The sequence below is a fragment of the Macaca thibetana genome, chromosome 11 (assembly GCF_024542745.1).
Source record: "Macaca thibetana thibetana isolate TM-01 chromosome 11, ASM2454274v1, whole genome shotgun sequence".
In the NCBI taxonomy this organism is placed as follows: Eukaryota; Metazoa; Chordata; class Mammalia; order Primates; family Cercopithecidae; genus Macaca; species Macaca thibetana.
In genome coordinates, this window is record NC_065588.1 from 11,877,459 (window position 1) to 11,895,100 (window position 17,642).

The 17,642-nt window shown below is 42.5% G+C and overlaps 1 protein-coding gene and 1 long non-coding RNA gene across 3 annotated transcripts in view; both read left to right on the top strand.

The window, feature by feature from the left end:
* ETV6 (ETS variant transcription factor 6) overlaps positions 1 to 17,642 on the top strand; it is a 248,238-nt gene that overhangs the window by 47,238 nt on the left and 183,358 nt on the right. The window lies entirely within an intron of this gene.
* The window catches only part of LOC126930800 (uncharacterized), a 51,116-nt gene that overhangs the window by 12,884 nt on the left and 20,590 nt on the right, over positions 1 to 17,642 (top strand). The window contains exon 1 of the long non-coding RNA XR_007717683.1: positions 1 to 17,638. This exon is cut by the window's left edge and continues 12,884 nt beyond it. This is a non-coding gene — a long non-coding RNA (uncharacterized LOC126930800). The remainder of the gene's footprint in view (positions 17,639 to 17,642) is intronic.

Below are 17,642 nucleotides of genomic sequence, written 5' to 3' on the forward strand. Positions count from 1 at the left end.
AGTTAATCCATCTAAAGTACCTATAACCCACCTGGCCCATAATAAATGCTCAATAAACAGGTTCCCAGCCAGGTGCAGTGGCTCACACCTGTAATCCCAGCATTTAAGAAGCCGAGGCAAGAGGATCACTTGAGGTCAGGAGTTCAATACCAGCTTGGGCAACATGGTGAAACCCATCTCAACTAAAAATACAAAAATTAGCTGGGTATGATAGCGGGCGCCTACCCGCTGAAGCAGAAGAATTTTTTGAACCTGGGAGATGGAGATACAGTGAGCTGAGATCATGCCACTACACTTTAGCCTGGGCAATAGAGTGAGACTGTGTCTCAAAAAAAAAATAATAATAAAAATAAATAAGTTCCCTATTGTTATAATTATTAAATATTTTACTTCCTCACTAGAGTGCAAACCCCTTGAGGGCAGAGACTATTTCTTACATCATCATTTTATTTCTGGTAGCAATTTGACACATGATTGATAATCAGTGTTTGTTGAACAGATAGATAAATTATAGAAAAATTGTAGTTGATACCTCTGTAAATAATTGTTAAATTTAAGTGAATAGATTTCCTTCCTGTCTTTTTCCCTAAGCTGCAATCAGTGAATCTACAAGGATTATGTAGATTACGATTACACTGTGCCTTAACTCATTACTTAGGCAGTGGAGCCGATAATGTATTTTGTTGCCATGACTTGGCTGAAATTTCTTGGGGATTGACAGCAATGGCAGAAACTTGATGGGTCATGAACGTCACCATAGCCTGTAAGCTACACAGGAGCCACCTGCGAACTCCTCCATTCGTGGTTGTAACTTCACAGAAAAGCTTCCCTGTCAGAGGAGGTACTTAGCAGAGGCTGCGGGCATCTGAACAGACAGATGCCGGAAAAGATGAAAGGGAAGGTTAAGGGAGAAACATACTCCTCATCTCCGTTCTCAAGAAACATATTGTAAAAGGATTCTGCTTTTAAGCTTGAGTCACTCATTTGACTTCTGTGGGGCTTGCAATTTCTCTGGTAAAATTAGAGAATATGACCAAGATTATCTGCAAGGACCTGTCTTACTTTTTAAATTTCCTAATTCTGTGAAAAATGCTTAAGAAGGCCTCAGACTGATTAAGAATTTAGGGGTATAAGTTTAAGTGGGGATACTGATAAAAGGGCAGGGGGTGTTACTGTAAGAGCAATGCAAAAGGGTCTGAAGAGCATAGAATGTCCGTTTGTGAAAAGAGCCGAAAAATTATAGTAATTAATTAGAAAATAAAGGCAGAATCCACATCTTCACAAAAGTTTCCCATCTCCTGGTTTGGATGAGTATATTCAATGTGAACTAAGTTGCATGTGGGCTGTCCAATCTGGGCATCTGACTTGTGAACCTTTCCCATAACTAAGCCCTGAGAGATTTCCAATCATGCCCGTAAGGTAATGCAATTTGGCAAGAGGATTTGGACTTGACGAAATCTCTTGCCCTATTTGGCATCCAGAAAAGGCTGACTTGCCTAATTCGAAAATAAATTGAAAACAAAAAAATTAAAAACAAAACCTCTGGTTGTTCCTTGTTTGATGAAATGCCATAGAAAACTATTAATCTTTTTCCATACCCCATTACTATGGAGAATATGTTTTTACCATTGACTCTTCTAAGTATCTGTCCTTAGTTTCCTGTCCTTCCCTGCCACAGTGTTCCAAGAAGGCTAAATCACTACAGCATGGTATTGAATCATAGAAGTACTGTGTATTTTGCACCACGTGGGTCTGCTTGCATTCATAATGTCTACATTAGTATTAGTTTTCTATTGCTGCATAACAAACTGCCACAAATTTAGTGATTTAAAACAACATCCATTTCTTATCTCAGTTTCTTTGGGTCAAGAATCTGGACACAGTTTATCTGGGTCGTCTGCATAGGGTCTCAGAAGGCTGTAATTAATGTGTTAGCCAGGGCTGTGGTCTGATCTGAGGCTTGACTGAGGAAGAACCCACTTTTGTTAGCAGAATTTAGTACCTTGTGGTTGTAAGACAAAGGATTTCAGTTTCTTATTAGCTGTTGGTTGGAGGCTTCCTCTGTTCCTTACTATGTGGGCCTCCCAACCTAGACACCCACAACACGGCAGCCTGCTCCTTCAACACTAGCAAAGGAGTTTAATGTTTTCCTGTAGCTCGCATTTCTTTATAGATGTGACCTCAATTTTTCCCCTAATACCTTTGTAAGATAGAATTAGGGAGAACCAAAATAGATCCAAAAAGGCTGAATGAAATGCCTAAGATTGCAAAGCAGCTGGTGGTTGCATTGAACAATATAAATTGATTAATAACAAAATGAACACCTCCTATGTGCCAGACACTGTGCTAAGAGCTTCACGTCAGTACATTCTTGTTTAGTTCTTAACAGAGCCCTCTAAGTTAGGTATTACTACTACAAAACTATTTAACAGGCAGGGAAGTTGGGGATTAGAGAGGTTATGTAACCTGCCTAAGGTTCACAGACAGAAAGTGCACAGCCCAGATTTGAACACAGGCAGATTCCAGAACCCACTATCATCGCACTCTGAAGATCTCTCCTTTAGAGCACGATGCTGCCATGTTCAGGATTCTTCCTATCTTTTGTTAAATAAAGTTCCTGCAATATTGCAAAGGAATAATTGTAATAGGTTGCCCCTTTCAAAGTGCTTTAATAAAATGAAGGGACAACATTCTTTCTTTTCTACTTGAGCCAGGCTTTCTCATTTTTCTAAAGACATCTAGGATAAATGGAAGGAAACCAGAATTTAGTGGGGTTTGCATGTATTGATAACAGTTTTGCTGCATACACATCTAAGAACTAAAACATGCAAACTCTTCAAAGTTGGTGGAATACAGCTTGCTCATTTAAATTCATTTAAAATGTTCATTTTAATTAAGCATTACCCATTTTATTATTCCATAAAACACGAATCATCTGGAAAAGGCAGCATAGGTCTATTTTTCCAGCCTATAAAACTGTATGTAGATGGATCTTGATGAGGGATGTACAAGATTTAATTAGAAACTGAAATTTTAGAGTAAAAAAATGCAGGGGTGTGTGTGTTTCTTCTATATTTGTGGAAACCCAGAGAGCTATCCTGCAGGATACTTGAAAATATATATAAATACAGAGGAGAAAGAAAGTGTGGAGAAGGTTTGTTGATTATTGAGCTTTTTCATGGGCGATAGAATGGAGCAGCTGTAGGGTGGAGGTAAAGAGGATAGGAAAATGCTCTTCTGGGTCAGACCCAGCCCCAAATCCCAAAATGTTGTGGCCACCCTCTGTGTTATGTAAAATGTAGGCTAGCAGAGTCCTCCAGCTGGGAGGACCTTTGAGTATACTGCGTTCCCCTCCTCATTCACTAGGGAGGATGCAAAGGTGCAGATGGGCCAAGGTCATGCATTTGACTTCCTTCACTAAACTGTGATGAATTTGCCTTCCCTGAGCTCCTGTTGGAAAACTGTCTTGAAGTTACTGTTGTCGTTTCTCCTACTGCGTTTGTATTTCTTTTTATAAACCTTAGTCCAAGTCAGCCCAGTGCTATAGTTATTTGTGTATCTGTGTCATTCTCCCTAGGATGCCCTGGGCCATTTTTAATCAACTTTGATCCCCTTTCAGTGCCTTGCATGAGGCCTGGAACGTTGGAGGTGCACACTGTGTATTGACTGGACTGAGTGAAAGGTATTTGAATATACAGTTGATCCTTGAGCTACATGGAGGTTAGGTTGCCGACCCCTCATGCAGGAAAAATATCTGTGTATAACTTTTTAGAAAATAAATTTGGGGGTACAAGTGCAGTTTTGTTACATGGATATACTGTGTAGTGGTGAAGTCTGGGCTTTTAGTGTAGCCATCACCCTAATAGTGAACGTTGTACCCAATAGGTAGTTTTTCAACCCTAACCTGCCTCCTACCTTTTGGAGTCTCCAATATATGTTATTCCCCTCTGTGTGTTCCTGTATACCCATTCTGTAGCTCCTACTTATAAGTTAGAATATGCAGTATCTTACTTTCTGTTTTGGGGATTTCTGAGTCCCCAAAAACATAACTACTAATAGCCTACTGTTGACTAGAAGCTTTACTGATAACGTAAATGGTTAACACATATTTTGTATATGTATTATATGCTATATTCTTACAGTACAGTAAGCTAAAGAAAAGAACATGTTATTAAGAAAATCATAGAGAGGAGAAAATATATTTCCTGTTCATTAAGTGGAAGTAGAGCATCATAAAGGTCTTCGTCTTCATCGTCTTCATGTTGAGTAGGCTGAGGAGGGCTTGGTCTTGCTGTCTTAGGATGGCAGAAGTGGAAGATGCAGAGGAGGTGGGAGGAAAGGCAGGCCGCTCAGTGTAAATTTATTGAAAAGAAGTCACATATAAGTGGACACACGCAGCTCAAACATGCTGTTCGAGGGTCCGCTGTATTTCATCTGTTTCCTACTGTGGAAGACAGTAGGAAACACTAAAACTAAAGCTTCCAGGCTTTAGTTCTAAAACTTCCATTTTAAGGCCTTGAGGAGGATCCTCTCATTCCAGTAATCAGGGAGTTGGTAAACAAATTCAGAGCCACTGTATCACCATCCTTTATGACCCTATGTTTTGTTTTTGTTTTTTTTTAATTAATTTTTTTGCCATTTCTTTTTTCTTTTGCACTTTAAAAATTGTGGTAAAATATACATAATATAAAATTTGCCATTTTAACCATTTTAAATATACAGTTCAGTGGCGTTAGGTACATTCACATTGTTGTGTAACCGTCAGCACTCTCCAGAACTTTTACATCTTTCCCAGCTGAAACTCTGTCCCCAACAAACGCTGGCATGCCCTTCTCCGCTCCCCCAGCCCCTGGTAATCAGGGGTCTTCTTCCTGTTTGTGAATTTTGACTACTCCAAGTCTCTCCGTAAGTGGAATCTCATTTGACCTTTTATGACTGGCTTATTTCACTTAGCATGATGTTAAAAGGTTTATCCATGTTGTAGCATGTGTCAGAATTTCATTCCTTTTTAGCAGCCGTTGTCTTAAGACTCAAGAGTTGCAGTGTTTTTAGTCTTTGTAGCCAGAGGTAGATTTTTCTTCCAGCTCTGTGCTTGGGCATTTCCTAAAGCGAAACTTCCAAAGGCACATCCTGTCTTCCTGAGTGGTATTCTTTGAGGGAGCTGAGTAGCAAAACTGAGGCTATTAATGTTCGCTTAACAACTGAGCAGCTACTGTGTATCAGGGGTTCTGCCTGTGACCAGAGAGTACAGAGTCTCAGAAGAGAAAACCGGGTACTCAGCTAACTGTGGTACCGTGTGCTAGGTGCCAAAGGAGGAACAGAGGGCCCTGCGTGATCTGCTGAGGACCGTGAGGGAGAGGTAAGAAGAGTTCAAAGGAGAGGTCATATTTCAAACAGACCTTGAAGCTGTTCAAGGCAGAGAAGAAAGGGTTGGTGTTCCACGAATGGCCTGAGCTAAGGCAAGTGGAAACACAAGGTTTGTTGGAAGAATAGCAAGGACAGCGTGATGTTTATGGAAGGTGGAGAGAGTGTGGGGAATGACATTGGGGGGTGGATGAATGCCTTGCTAAGGATTGGGGGACAGGTAACTTGGAGGCCTCATGCAGTTAGACTGACCCCATTCGATCTGTGGGTTGACAGGGGGTTGTGAATGGATTGGAATGGGAGAGACCACTGTGTGGAGCAAGTGGGAAGGGAACGTGGTTGCAGCATTTAGGCCAGAGATGATGAGGGCCTGAAGCAAGGCAGTGAGAGATAAGAGTTTGCTCATGGGCTGGGCACGGTGGCTCACGCCTGTAATCCCAGCCCTTTGGGAGGCTGAAGCGGGTGGATCACAAGGCCAGGAGATCGAGACCATCCTGGCCAACACGGTGAAACCCCGTCTCTACTAAAAATACAAAAAAAAAAAATTAGCCGGGCGTGGTGGCAGGCACCTGTAGTCCCAGCTACTCGGGAGGCTCAGGCAGGAAGATGGTGTGAACCCAGGAGGTGGAGCTTGCAGTGAGCCAAGATTGTGCCACTGCACTCCAGCGTGGGCGACAGAGCAAGACTCCGTCTCAAAAAAAAAAAAAAAAAGAGTTTGCTCATGGTCAGGTGCATTGGGCCTGTTGACAGCAGAGTTCGTTGGACTGCTCCCACCTATTGCTTTTTATGTTCTAAAGTTTTTATGATTTCAATTCCAGTTTAGAGGTCTGTTTTTAGAACATTTCTCAAATCTTATTATATCCATAGTGGCAAGAACGAATTGATTTGTACAAGATAGCTGGACAGGTTCCTGCCTTCAGGCTTTCTACCCAGTTGTGCACTTGGAAGGATAGTTTTTCATAGTCTTCATGTGCTAAGTGATTGTATGTAATATACAATAGCTGGAGTCTAACTGTAATTAAAACAGGTTAGCCAAGCTACAGGAGAAATATCCCCCCAAACCCTGCCCCCATGACCCTCCCTCACTGCCTATAATCTCTCAGTAACAAAAGAACTCAAACAAAATTTTCATGCAAGGGTATAAACATACTTGGAGTCATCAGAACCTACCTAATGGTCCACAGAACCTTGGCTCTTCGTGAAGGGCTTTGATAATAAGCTTACCAGGAAGAAATCGTCATTGCTCATATGCAGTTTCTATTCTGAACTGTAAAATGTCAGAAATTACTTTGGAGAATTAGAAAAACGTGAATTTAATCAGGATCCTTAAAAGGTTACATTGATCAAATGCCTGTAATCCCAGCAATTTTGGAGGCTGCGCCAGGTAGATCGCTTGAGCCCAGGAGTTCAAGATCAGCCTGGGCAACATGGCAAAACCCTGTCGATACAAAAAATACAAAAATTAGCTGGGAGTGGTGGCACATGCCTGTAGTCCTGGCTGCCTGAGAGGCTGAGGTGGGAGGATGACCTGAGTTCGGAGAGGCTGAGGCTGCAGTGAGTCAAGATCGTGCCACTGCACCCCAGCCTGGGTGACAAAGTGAGACCTCCTCTGGAAGAAAACAAAGAAGTGGCATTTATAGGGGGGTCCCAAACATAGAAATATGGTAAGTGAAAGTACTATGTGCTGCAAGTACTGAAAGAAAATACTCACGAGTCATTATTCGACTGAAAGCAGACTGAGGAAAAAGTGCTAAAATATACTAAAAATAATGAGTTTCAAAGAAAATCATCTTTGTTAACCTTTGCATTAGTCAGTCCTTATTTTTTTGTTTTAGTCACTCCTTTAAGACAATGTGTATAAATATAGAAGATCAAGAGAAGTGTGATAAAAATAATTTTAAGATATGGAACATGGGTTTTCAAAGGAAAGGTTAGAGAAATTTGGGGACTAAAATGGACTGACTCTATCATCTTCAGTATTTAAAAAATCAGAAAGATATTTACGAGCAAGCCAATGACGTGATACCCAGAAGTTTATAACACATACTCTGCCCTCATGGGGCTTTCACCTAGTGGCCACGTTTCCATTGTGCAGTTAACTACTCAGTTGTTTTTTATTTCCCAAGAGCACTAAGTGAAAGCAAATGCATGTTAAGTTGTGGAGGCTATTCTGAATGATCAATAGAGCCCACCAGAGTCCCTGATAACTAACTACCCATTAGGAGATGTGGATTTTCCTTCTTGGGGATGGAGGGGACTGAGTCAGGGAGCTTCCTGGATGGGAGTTTGAACCAAATGATCTTAATTACGTAATTCCTTTCAATTTCAAGATTTGAGGGCAACTTTAGAAAGAGATAAGTAATTGACTGACCAACTTTAGAAAGAGATCAGTACTTGACCGCCCTTTGAGTGTAAGAGTCAACACCTAGAATAAATGTATATTTCTAATATTTTGAAAATAGAAGAAAAAGGAAGAAAGGAGGAAAGACAAGTTATGTAGTGGAGACGATGAATTTTCAGGTCATCCATCTAGTTTTATTTTAGACTTATGTCTTTCATTGAAATTATTACGACTTGCGTGTATTTTGTCTGTTTACTCATTATTTCGTCTGTCTCACCGTTGCAATGTAAGCACCATGCAAACAGACTGTGTCTTTAGTTCTTTACGGTGTTTCTGCCATCAAGCCCAGTGTTGACACATGGTAGGTACTCAAGAAATGCTGGCTGCATGAATCAGTGAGTGAAGGTGGACCATGGGGAGAAGAGTGCTACAAATACCAGAGAGAAGGAGAAGAAGGAAGTGGAGGGGATAGCGGAAAAAGGGGAAGAGGAGTGAGTTTACAAGGCCTTTTTTTCTTTTCTTGGCAGAGTCTCACTCTGTTGCCCAGGCTGGAGTGCAGTGGCATGATCTCGGCTCACTGCAACCTCTGCCTCCCAGGTTTAAGCGATTCTCCTGCCTCAGCCTCCTGAGCAGCTGGGATTACAGGTGCATGCCACCACAACTGGCTAATTTTTGTATTTTTAGTAGAGATGGGGTTTCACCATGTTGGCCAGGCTAGTCTCAAACTCCCAACCTCAAGTGTTCCACCCATCTTGGCCTCTCAGAGTGCTGGGATTCCTGAGCAGCTGGGATTACAGGTGCATGCCACCACAACTGGCTAATTTTTGTATTTTTAGTAGAGATGGGGTTTCACCATGTTGGCCAGGCTAGTCTCGAACTCCCAACCTCAAGTGTTCCACTCATCTTGGCCTCTCAGCATGCTGGGATTATAGGTGTGAGCCACCATGCCAGCCTTCAAGCCCTTTCTTTTAAAAAATAAATTTTATTGTTTATATTTGAGATTTACAACATATTATGGTATACATATAGCTAATAGAATGGGTTGCTATATTGAGGTAGGCAACCATTGTCAGAGGAGTTTACCTGTGTGTGTGTGACAAGAACAACTAAAATCTACATATTTAACAAAAATTCGTATAGAATATTGTTTTATTAAGCCTTAAAAAAAGGAGATCTTGCCATTTGCCACAACATGGATAGACCTAGAGGACATTATAAGTGACATAAGCCAGATAAAGAAACATATTGTATGATCTCACTTATATCTGAAATACTTATTTTAAAAGCTCAAATACACAGAGACAGAGAATGAAACAGTGGCTAATGCAGGCGGAAATGGGGAGATGTGGGTCAAAGGACACAAAATGGCAGGTGCAGAGGATAAGCATGTCTAGAGACCTAATGTACAACGCAAAGACTCAAGTTAACGAGGCCTTTTCGTTCTGTTGCTGTTGTTGCATTACGTAATAGTGTGCTAAGAACAGGAGACACATAACATCATCTGAAAAACGGGAGATGAAGTGGGCCGGTGCCCAAACATGCTAGCTCTGGGAAACAATTCAGGATGATTTGCCACTGAGTCAGGTTTGTTAATTTTTCTATAATAGCCAAAGGCTCTCAAAAAATCAAGGTTTCCTGGTTTATAAATAATCTCCGGAGGGGTGTGTGTGTTTCAGGCATCTGACTCCTTTATTTATATTCTCTGTCCTGGCCTTCAGATGATTTTCGAGCAGCTTTCGATTAGATTATCTACATTGGGATAATGGAGCAATTTTGCAGCAAACTGCTTTGGACTGTTCGACTCTTCTTGGCCTGAGTAGCCAAAAAAATAATAATAACTTGATTTAGTCTGGTGTAACCTGCTGTAGTCTGACTTAAGGATGTAATATCCCAGACCTTAGACACTTAATACATTAACGTTAACAAAAGGGTAACACAAACTACTAGAAGAAAACAAAACAAAAACAGCCTTTTTTTTTTTTTCCTCCAGGCATTTGACTTGAACCACAGGGTGCCCTCATAATGAAAAGAATATTCCAAGGGAAAGATGAGAGGGCAATTGAGACAACTCTTAAGCCCATGTCTGCCCACCCAAACCCTCTGGCCACCACTGTACTCTCTCCACCATGAGAAAGCAGGCCAGGAGTCAGGTCAGCTGCCTGTGTTTAAGTGCTTGTAATATATGTGGAAACACAGAGAAATGAAAGCAGGAGCCTTGAATCTAGGTTTTTCCAGAATCCTTTTGAGAGACTTATTGTAGCGGCAGGAGCTCCATTTTGGGGGGTCGCCCCCTGCACTTTGATGGTTTTCAAATCTTTGGAGGACCTTGGGCTTAGTGGCTCAGGGGTCCCCTGCCAGGACTTCTTTAGGATGGGGATGATAGGAAGCCAGTGTTCTTCTGTCGAGGTGCATCAGCCTTGCATCTGAGTTCTTGATGTCCTCAGGCCTGGCTTCCCAGTTGGTTAAAGGAATGAAAATAACAATGCCTTTCGTTTGCAGTGCAGCTTTAAAAATATTGGCTTTTGCTATCTCATTTTATCCTGATAATAACCGTGTGAGAAAAGCAGGATGGCAGTCTTAACTGTCCTTGTACACATGGAGAAATAGATGCGCAGAGGTTAAGTTGCCCAGTTGAGTAAAGGGCAGAGCAGGGACTAGACTCCGTGTCTCTTCGCCGGGAGAGCCCAACACTATCACATTGCGAGATTGTTTCTTATAAAACAGTCCTGCATAAAAATAAAAAAGAGTAGAGAGCATAATGTGAATTTTAGCTTTTGGAGCTAAAATTGTTTGTTTTTGGAGCTAAAATGGTTTGTTTTTCATAGGTTAAATAGTGAATCAGTGTGCTCTGAGCTTCCGTGACGGGCAGCCCTCCTTACCTAGCAGGTTACTGAGTTTCCTAATGACTTCAGCTTTAGGTGCTAGGAGACAGAAGGGTCACCTGCACTGTTTTGTGAGCAGGACAGATAAGAGACAAGTAGAGAGGGTGGGAGAGCACTGGCTTGCATCATACGGCCCAGCTGCCCTTGCAGGGCCCGACTGTTATGAGCCAGGTATTTCTAGGACCATTGCATTCCCGGCTATGTCTGTTTTCTTTCAGATGGGGCATACAGTTTATCTTTTGAGTTCTGTACATGGAATCGAGGTGAAGTCTTTACTCTGATGCACATATGACCTGCAGGTTGATGCTGCTCGCTTGGGAAGCCCTTTACTTCCCAGCGAACAGTTTGTACTGTCAGGTAGACCTCTGCCAGAGGGCCAACTCCTGTGTGTTTGAAAAGGAAGACAAACCTGTATTTTGTAGAAAGGGTCTATTGTTCCCAGGGGGTGGTTGTGGCCAACTTCTTGGACTCCTTTGGCTGACTCTGAAGACGGAATTGAAGTCAGAATGCTAATCACTGACTTGCACAGGCCCCAACAATCAAACCTCAGGGAACTCAGAAGAAAGTAAACAAGAGCGCTCAATTGCAGAGTCTTGAAGAAGAGCAGCTGTGTAAAGGAGGCTAGACGTGAAAAAAACGTGTTGGAGAGGGAAAAATTCACATTCCCTGCCTCTCAAATGGGAAGTCTTAAAAATAATAAAGAATCCTGAGCAGCGGGCTCTTTTCCCATGGGCAGGCTTGCTGTGGCAGGCAGGCTCACCTGCTGGAGGTGGTCTCCTGGCTTAGAACGGGAGCACGCCTGTGGGAATCGCAGCCCTTCTCTACCTGAACTGGACGTAGATTTTTTGAAAATCCTCTTTGTGCGCTGCGTTTCCATCGATCCCTTTCATGCTCTCACTTGTTCCCTTCAGTTCCAAATAGCAGGCTGGTGTTGAGAATTCTGTCATCATGGAGCGTTTTCTTCTAAACGTGAGAAATTTCGGAACCATAGGTGTTCTCAGATAGCTTTAGCCTCTGATGATTTTCCTTCTTAGTGTGAAGGCAAGACTGATTTTCTCCTCAATTTTTACCCTCTAACCTCCTGCATATAGATGTATGGATTCTAATCGGGACCTTTCTTTGATTCAGTGCCAGGTACACAGGCTCCGAGTCAGACGTGGCAAGTGGCCAAGGTGATCTGTCCTAGAGAATGTCATGGCGGACAGGCATTGGCCATGGAGTGGTGATCCCTAGCTCTCGTTCTTCTCTGTCCAGTGACCTGGCATGTCATCTCACAGGGCCATATTTACCTGTTAACCGAGAGACTGAACTAGAACGTGGTTATGATCATTTTAATCTCACCTTTCTCTCCTATCTTATGGCAGTAAAGTGACATTTTAGCAGGATCAATTTATAAGCCATTCGAAGTCTATCCTTTCTTCCCTTAGCAGTTGTATTTGTGATTTTCTCAGCCCGGTTTTAAGTTATTCCGTTATAATTTTGAGTATTCTGTTTATGCTTCTCTCTGTGGTGAGCATACATCGAACGCTGTACATTTCCTTCAGGGTAACCTTTGTTTCCAACAGGAGAGAGCTGTCACTACCACATCCAGCCTTGATCTCTTTCACCTAAATTGGAATAAGCCAGACAAAGCTGGGGTTCATGGGACAGATGGGAGCATCTCAAGTTTAGGGTTGGGGAGTCGCAGTGAAAAAAAAAAGAACAAAAATGCAGACTTGGAATTTGAAAACAGATAAAGCAGCCCTCACTTGTGCTCTGCAAGGGATTCCTGTTGTCTTCCAAGCTATTGAACAAACTGAGTGGGAAAGCTGCTGAAAGACTGGAAATGTGGGGACTTAGTAAGAAGCATCATGGTGCTGTAACTGCGTTTTCTTAAGGAAACTTGGAGCTGAGGTGTCACCTCCCTGGGAGGGACTTTTCCACTGGCTTCTTGCAGTCTGGACATCACAGACGGCCCAGACTCCCCCCGTCTTGCATACATTCCCTTCTGCAAGCCTCGCTGTGTTATCACAGGTACCACTTGTACGACAGTATCGTGGGGGATGGGCATTGCTTCATTCTGGGCACATTCAGGAATCGTAGATGTACCCTGCCTGGCTTCTGATCTCTCAAGCCAGCTTTTGGAGCCATTAATGACTTCCAAAAAGCTGACACCCAGTGCCACTCAACCAACCCTGCTTTTCTGCTGGTTTGTTTTTGTTATTCCTACCCCAACTCATCTTGCTTTTCAGCCATCAATGAGAATTTACTGAGTTTCTTAGACACTCACTCAGACCCTGTGGGAGAGTAGAAAGATATGTAAGAAACTGTGCCAGAATTTCAAGGGACTTAAAATCCATTTGAAAAGGCAAGACCTAAGCACATGAAAAGTTACCTAGCAATATCAGCTCATGAATGGATTAGACAGTTGATCAGAGAAAGAGAAATGTCTGTTTGGGAGTGGTCAGGGGAGGCTGCATTGAGGTGATGGACACGCGTGCCTGGAAAGCTTGATTCCTTCCCCTGCATTGTATTCTATACGTAATATTTGATACATATACAAGAAGCTATGTGGGTTACAAAGCATGATGATACAGTGAACACCTATGAACTCACCGCCCAACATAAGAACTAACATGACTTATATTGATATCCTACCTATATTCCTCTACCTTCTTCCTCATTCTGCCTCTGCCTTCCAACCCAGTTAGCCACTGTCTTAAATTTTACAGATTTTATTCCTTTCCTTTTTTCTCTGTTTTGAAAGCCTTTGATCTTTTCTTTTCTCCTCTCCTCTCTTCTCTTTCCTTTTCTTTTCTTTTCGTTTCATTTCGTTTCGTTTCGTTTCTTTTCGAGATGAAGTCTCGCTATGTTGTCCAGGCTGGTTTGGAACTCCTGAACTCAAATGATCCTCCCACCTTAACCTCCCAATAGCTGAGAATATAGGCGTGCACCACCGCACCTGGCTAGATCTCATGTTTTCTTTGGAAATCTCTTAATTGTGATACAGGATCTCTGAATGCCGAACACCTAGGGCACAAGTGATGGTTAATTTTGTGTGTCAACTTAGATGGGCCACAGTGCCCCTATGTGTGATCAGACATTCTTCTGGATGTTTCTGTGAAGGTATTTATGGATGAGACTAACATTTAAATTGGTAGACTTTGAGTAAAGCACATGGCCCGCCATAATATGGGTAGGCCTTACCCAGTCTGTTGAAAGCCTGAATGGAACCAAAGAGGGAATGCCACAGCAGACGGCCTTCAGACTTAGGCTGCACCACCGGCTCTTCCCTGGGTCTCCAGCCTGCTGGCACATCTTGCAGATTTGGGGCTTGTCTGCCTCCATAAGCAATAAGCCAGTTCCTTAAAATAAATATTTTTGTGTGTATGTGTTTATATATACGCACACCACCCGATTGGTTCAGTTTCTCTGGAGAACCCTGACTAATAACAGCATATCACACCTCTCTGCATGCCACATAGATAGCACTGCAGAATTAATTTGCAGAGTATTCTCACATCAGGAGATCAGCAGTATATTAGTTGCATACCAGAAAGGCATTTGGATGATTCTGGCCTACACCATGGAAGAGAAACCTTGATTTTCTGTAAAAGAAAGGCCAGCTTTTTTTGGAGTACTCTTTTCTCCTTTTTAGTGTTCTGTCCCCTCCCAAAGCTCCATGGCTTTCTCTGGTCATTCAGAGACCCTTACTCCCTCCCCAGCACACATGCACACTCATGTCTGTGCTTTCCCATACCTTCTGTGTGGAGCCCTGGTTCTGCCTGTTACAAGGAAAGGCGTTTAGTTTCTCTGACCTCCTGTCTCCTCATGTGCCCCAGAGATGAGGGGAGATGTCAGTCTATATTTATTATGTGTCACCATGTACCAGATACTGATTTAAGTGCTTTGCCTGTTTATTCCATGGTATTTTCACAATAATCCCAGGTGGTAACTACTATCATTATGTTCATTTTGCAGTGAGAAAATGGCAAGAAAGTCATAGAAATGGGATTTGAGTCCTGGTAGTCCGACTTCAGAGCCCTTGCTTCTGATGCTTCTGAAACATATTATGAACTGGAAAGTGTTCTACACATATAAGCTACTGTTAGTATTACAATGCTAGTATTACAGTGTGCCTGTTGCCTTGGGGCCCTGTGCTCTGCTAGTTGATAGCTAGGGCATTTTTAGAACCGATGCAGGCTAATGAGGGTTGTTGATAGGAAAGTATTGCTCTTCCTAGAAAGCTCTGGTTCTTTGACAGAAGCCTTCTGGTGGCCACAGTTCCTGAGCCCCAAGAAGAAGTCCTGTAGGGTGCCTCTAGGACATGATGGTTAGTGGATGTGTAGGGTCATGAGTCTCCTCTCTGGTCACGTCAAGAAAGCTGCCCCCTACTTTGTTTTTAAGCAGATCTGGAGGCTGCAGGATAGCCCACTAAGACAGGAGACTAGGCATCTGTATCTAAGCAGAGACTAGGCATCAGGTGAGGAAGCTTTAGCTTGGAGGGTCATAGGCCTCAGCTAGACTTGGTAAATATTTGGCACTTCCTCTCCCTCACAGGACCATAGCAAATGTTAAATAATCACAGCACTCCTTAGTTTGACCACCACTAATCGATTGAGTTGGGCAAATAGCATGGAAGGTCTTTGCCCATTCTTTGGGAGCTCTGGGTGTCCCCAGAGAATTGAATCTGGCATTAAGTTTTGCCTCTCCTTTCTCGTTTTCTTTTCCCAGCCATATTTCTCCAGGTTTTCAGCACAAACTCAGCCCATTATTTTTGTTTCTTCAGTGTTTTTAACTCCTTCCCTGCCTGTTGAGATGGAGTCTCACTCAGTTGTTTAGTAATGACAATACATTGAGAAGACCGTCACATAGCAAGAGTTCTACGAGTTTCTTTGCCTGTGAGGTTAGTTTTCTGCATTTCATTTGTGGAGGGAACAGAAGTTACCCATTTAAGTGTGGAAACTTTCTTTTTGGAACATATTCCTTCCTTTTTCTTCGTACATCGTGGTTCCTTCTCTCCTGCAGTCTCACATAGACACCAGTATATAGAGATAACTGTTTCTAATCCTGAAATTCCTTTTTTGAAGGAAAGAGAACATTGTGTGCCATTGTTTTTTGTGGGAGATCTAGGCTGCTCTTCTGTTTTCCAAACATTTATCCTTAAAGCATTTTCAGATGTCAGCTAAACAAGGGAACAGTGGCCCCTGGGTCCTGTTAGGGACATACTCTTAATGACTGTAAAATGAATAAGGTATAGAGGAATATTCGTCTGAAGTCATGATTTGTACGTCATTTCCTTGCTTTCTTCAACATCATTATTTTTGAACCAGAAAGTATTTTGATCAACATTTTGGAGGAAGAATTGTATGGTATTTCCCAACCTTCCCCCCGTGGGTGGAATTGCATCACTGAATCACTTTTCTCTATTTTTTTCCACTTTCTGTCTCCTGTTTTGTCAAGGCTCCAGCAAACTCCAGCCTTTTTTCTGTGTTTTTTAGTCCTAAAATTCTAGCCTGGCATCTGTGATTGTGTTAGTTTCCCATCATTATTTTCTAGCCTAACAAGGAAGCCTCATGAAAACAAAGCGTTTTGTTTAATCCTCAGGTGGACGTTTGAACCCCGGTAAACACGCTCCCTTCACCCCCCGTCTTACTTTTTAGCAATCTCGGAGATCAAAAAGATAATCATCTCATCCAGTGTAGACAAAGTGAAGTACATTCCTTTCATTTGCCTTTGCTGTAGTCCCTATTTCATCCATCTAATCCGTTTTAAGGGATAAAATTGCAATTACAAACATTTTGTGTGTGGTCAGATTTTTAGTATTTTAATCTGGTCTGAGACTTAAGATGAAACGGCAGTTCTAACAGAGGTCCTGTGTAGAAGAAAGGACCTGGGTGCCAGTCTCAGTCCAGTCCCTTCTTAGACATGTGACCTTGGAAAACCTCTCGGAGACCCATCATCTCGTTGAAGATGGGCATGGTAATGGGTTCTCCAGAGGAACAGAACCAATAGGAGATCCACATTGCTGTTGATATCAATAGATAGATAGGTGTATATGTAGGGATGGCAGGCCGGAGACCCTGGGAAGAGTTGATATTGCAGTCAGGAGGCTGAACTTCCTCTTCCATGGGGGACCCCATTATTTTTCTCTTAAGGCCTTCAACTGATTGGTTGAGGCCCACCCATGTTGTGGAGGGCAATCTGCTTCACTCAGAGTCTACTGACTTAAATGTCCATCTCATCTAAACAGCATCTTCACGGTGTTCAGGCAAATATCGGTGTCACGTCCTAGTCAAGTTGACACCTGAAATCAACCATTCCCCCTCTCTCAGGAGTTTGTGAGCATCAGGTGTGAATAGTCAGGAGGTGCAGGCATGCACGGAGGAGGCCACTGTTCTTCACGCTTGAGCCTTTCTCTCTCTGCCTCCTTTACTTCCCTTCTCTCCCCTCACTGTTACCCTTTTCCTCCTACCTCTGACACCTGCCCTTCACCTCCCACCTGCTTCCTGAGATGGGAGCCACACGTGAAGTAAGAAGAAGGGGGAACGACCAGGTGGGTGATGAGTTCAAACTGGAAAGAGAACAGATCCTGATGGAGTCAGGATGGAGTTGGTCTAGCTCTTATGTGATCATGGGCAACATGCCTCAGTGAGCCTCTGATCACTTTCTGTATGAGGATAATGATATTTATCCTCTAAAATGAGGATAATTATATTTATCTGATACAGTTCTTCTGCCCTAACACATACGTGTGCATTGCCTTTGCTTTCAAATGTTTGGTAATTACCCTTTTAGATTTAAATCGTTACTCAAATTGAACTCTCCTTCAGCCTTTGTATGTGTAGACTTTCCGTTAAGATTAGATTACTTGTTTTACTGTGATTGTAAACCATTGTTTCCATGAAGTCTCATAGCGAATGTTCTTTTGCTATTCCTCTTTTGTTATTAGTTAGTCTCTTGCTATTTCTCAAACATGTCAAGCACACTTCTCCCTCAGAGCCTTTGCATCTGCTGTTTCCTCTACATGGAGCTCAGATGACTGCATGGCTTTTTCCTAAACTTCTTTGAGGTAT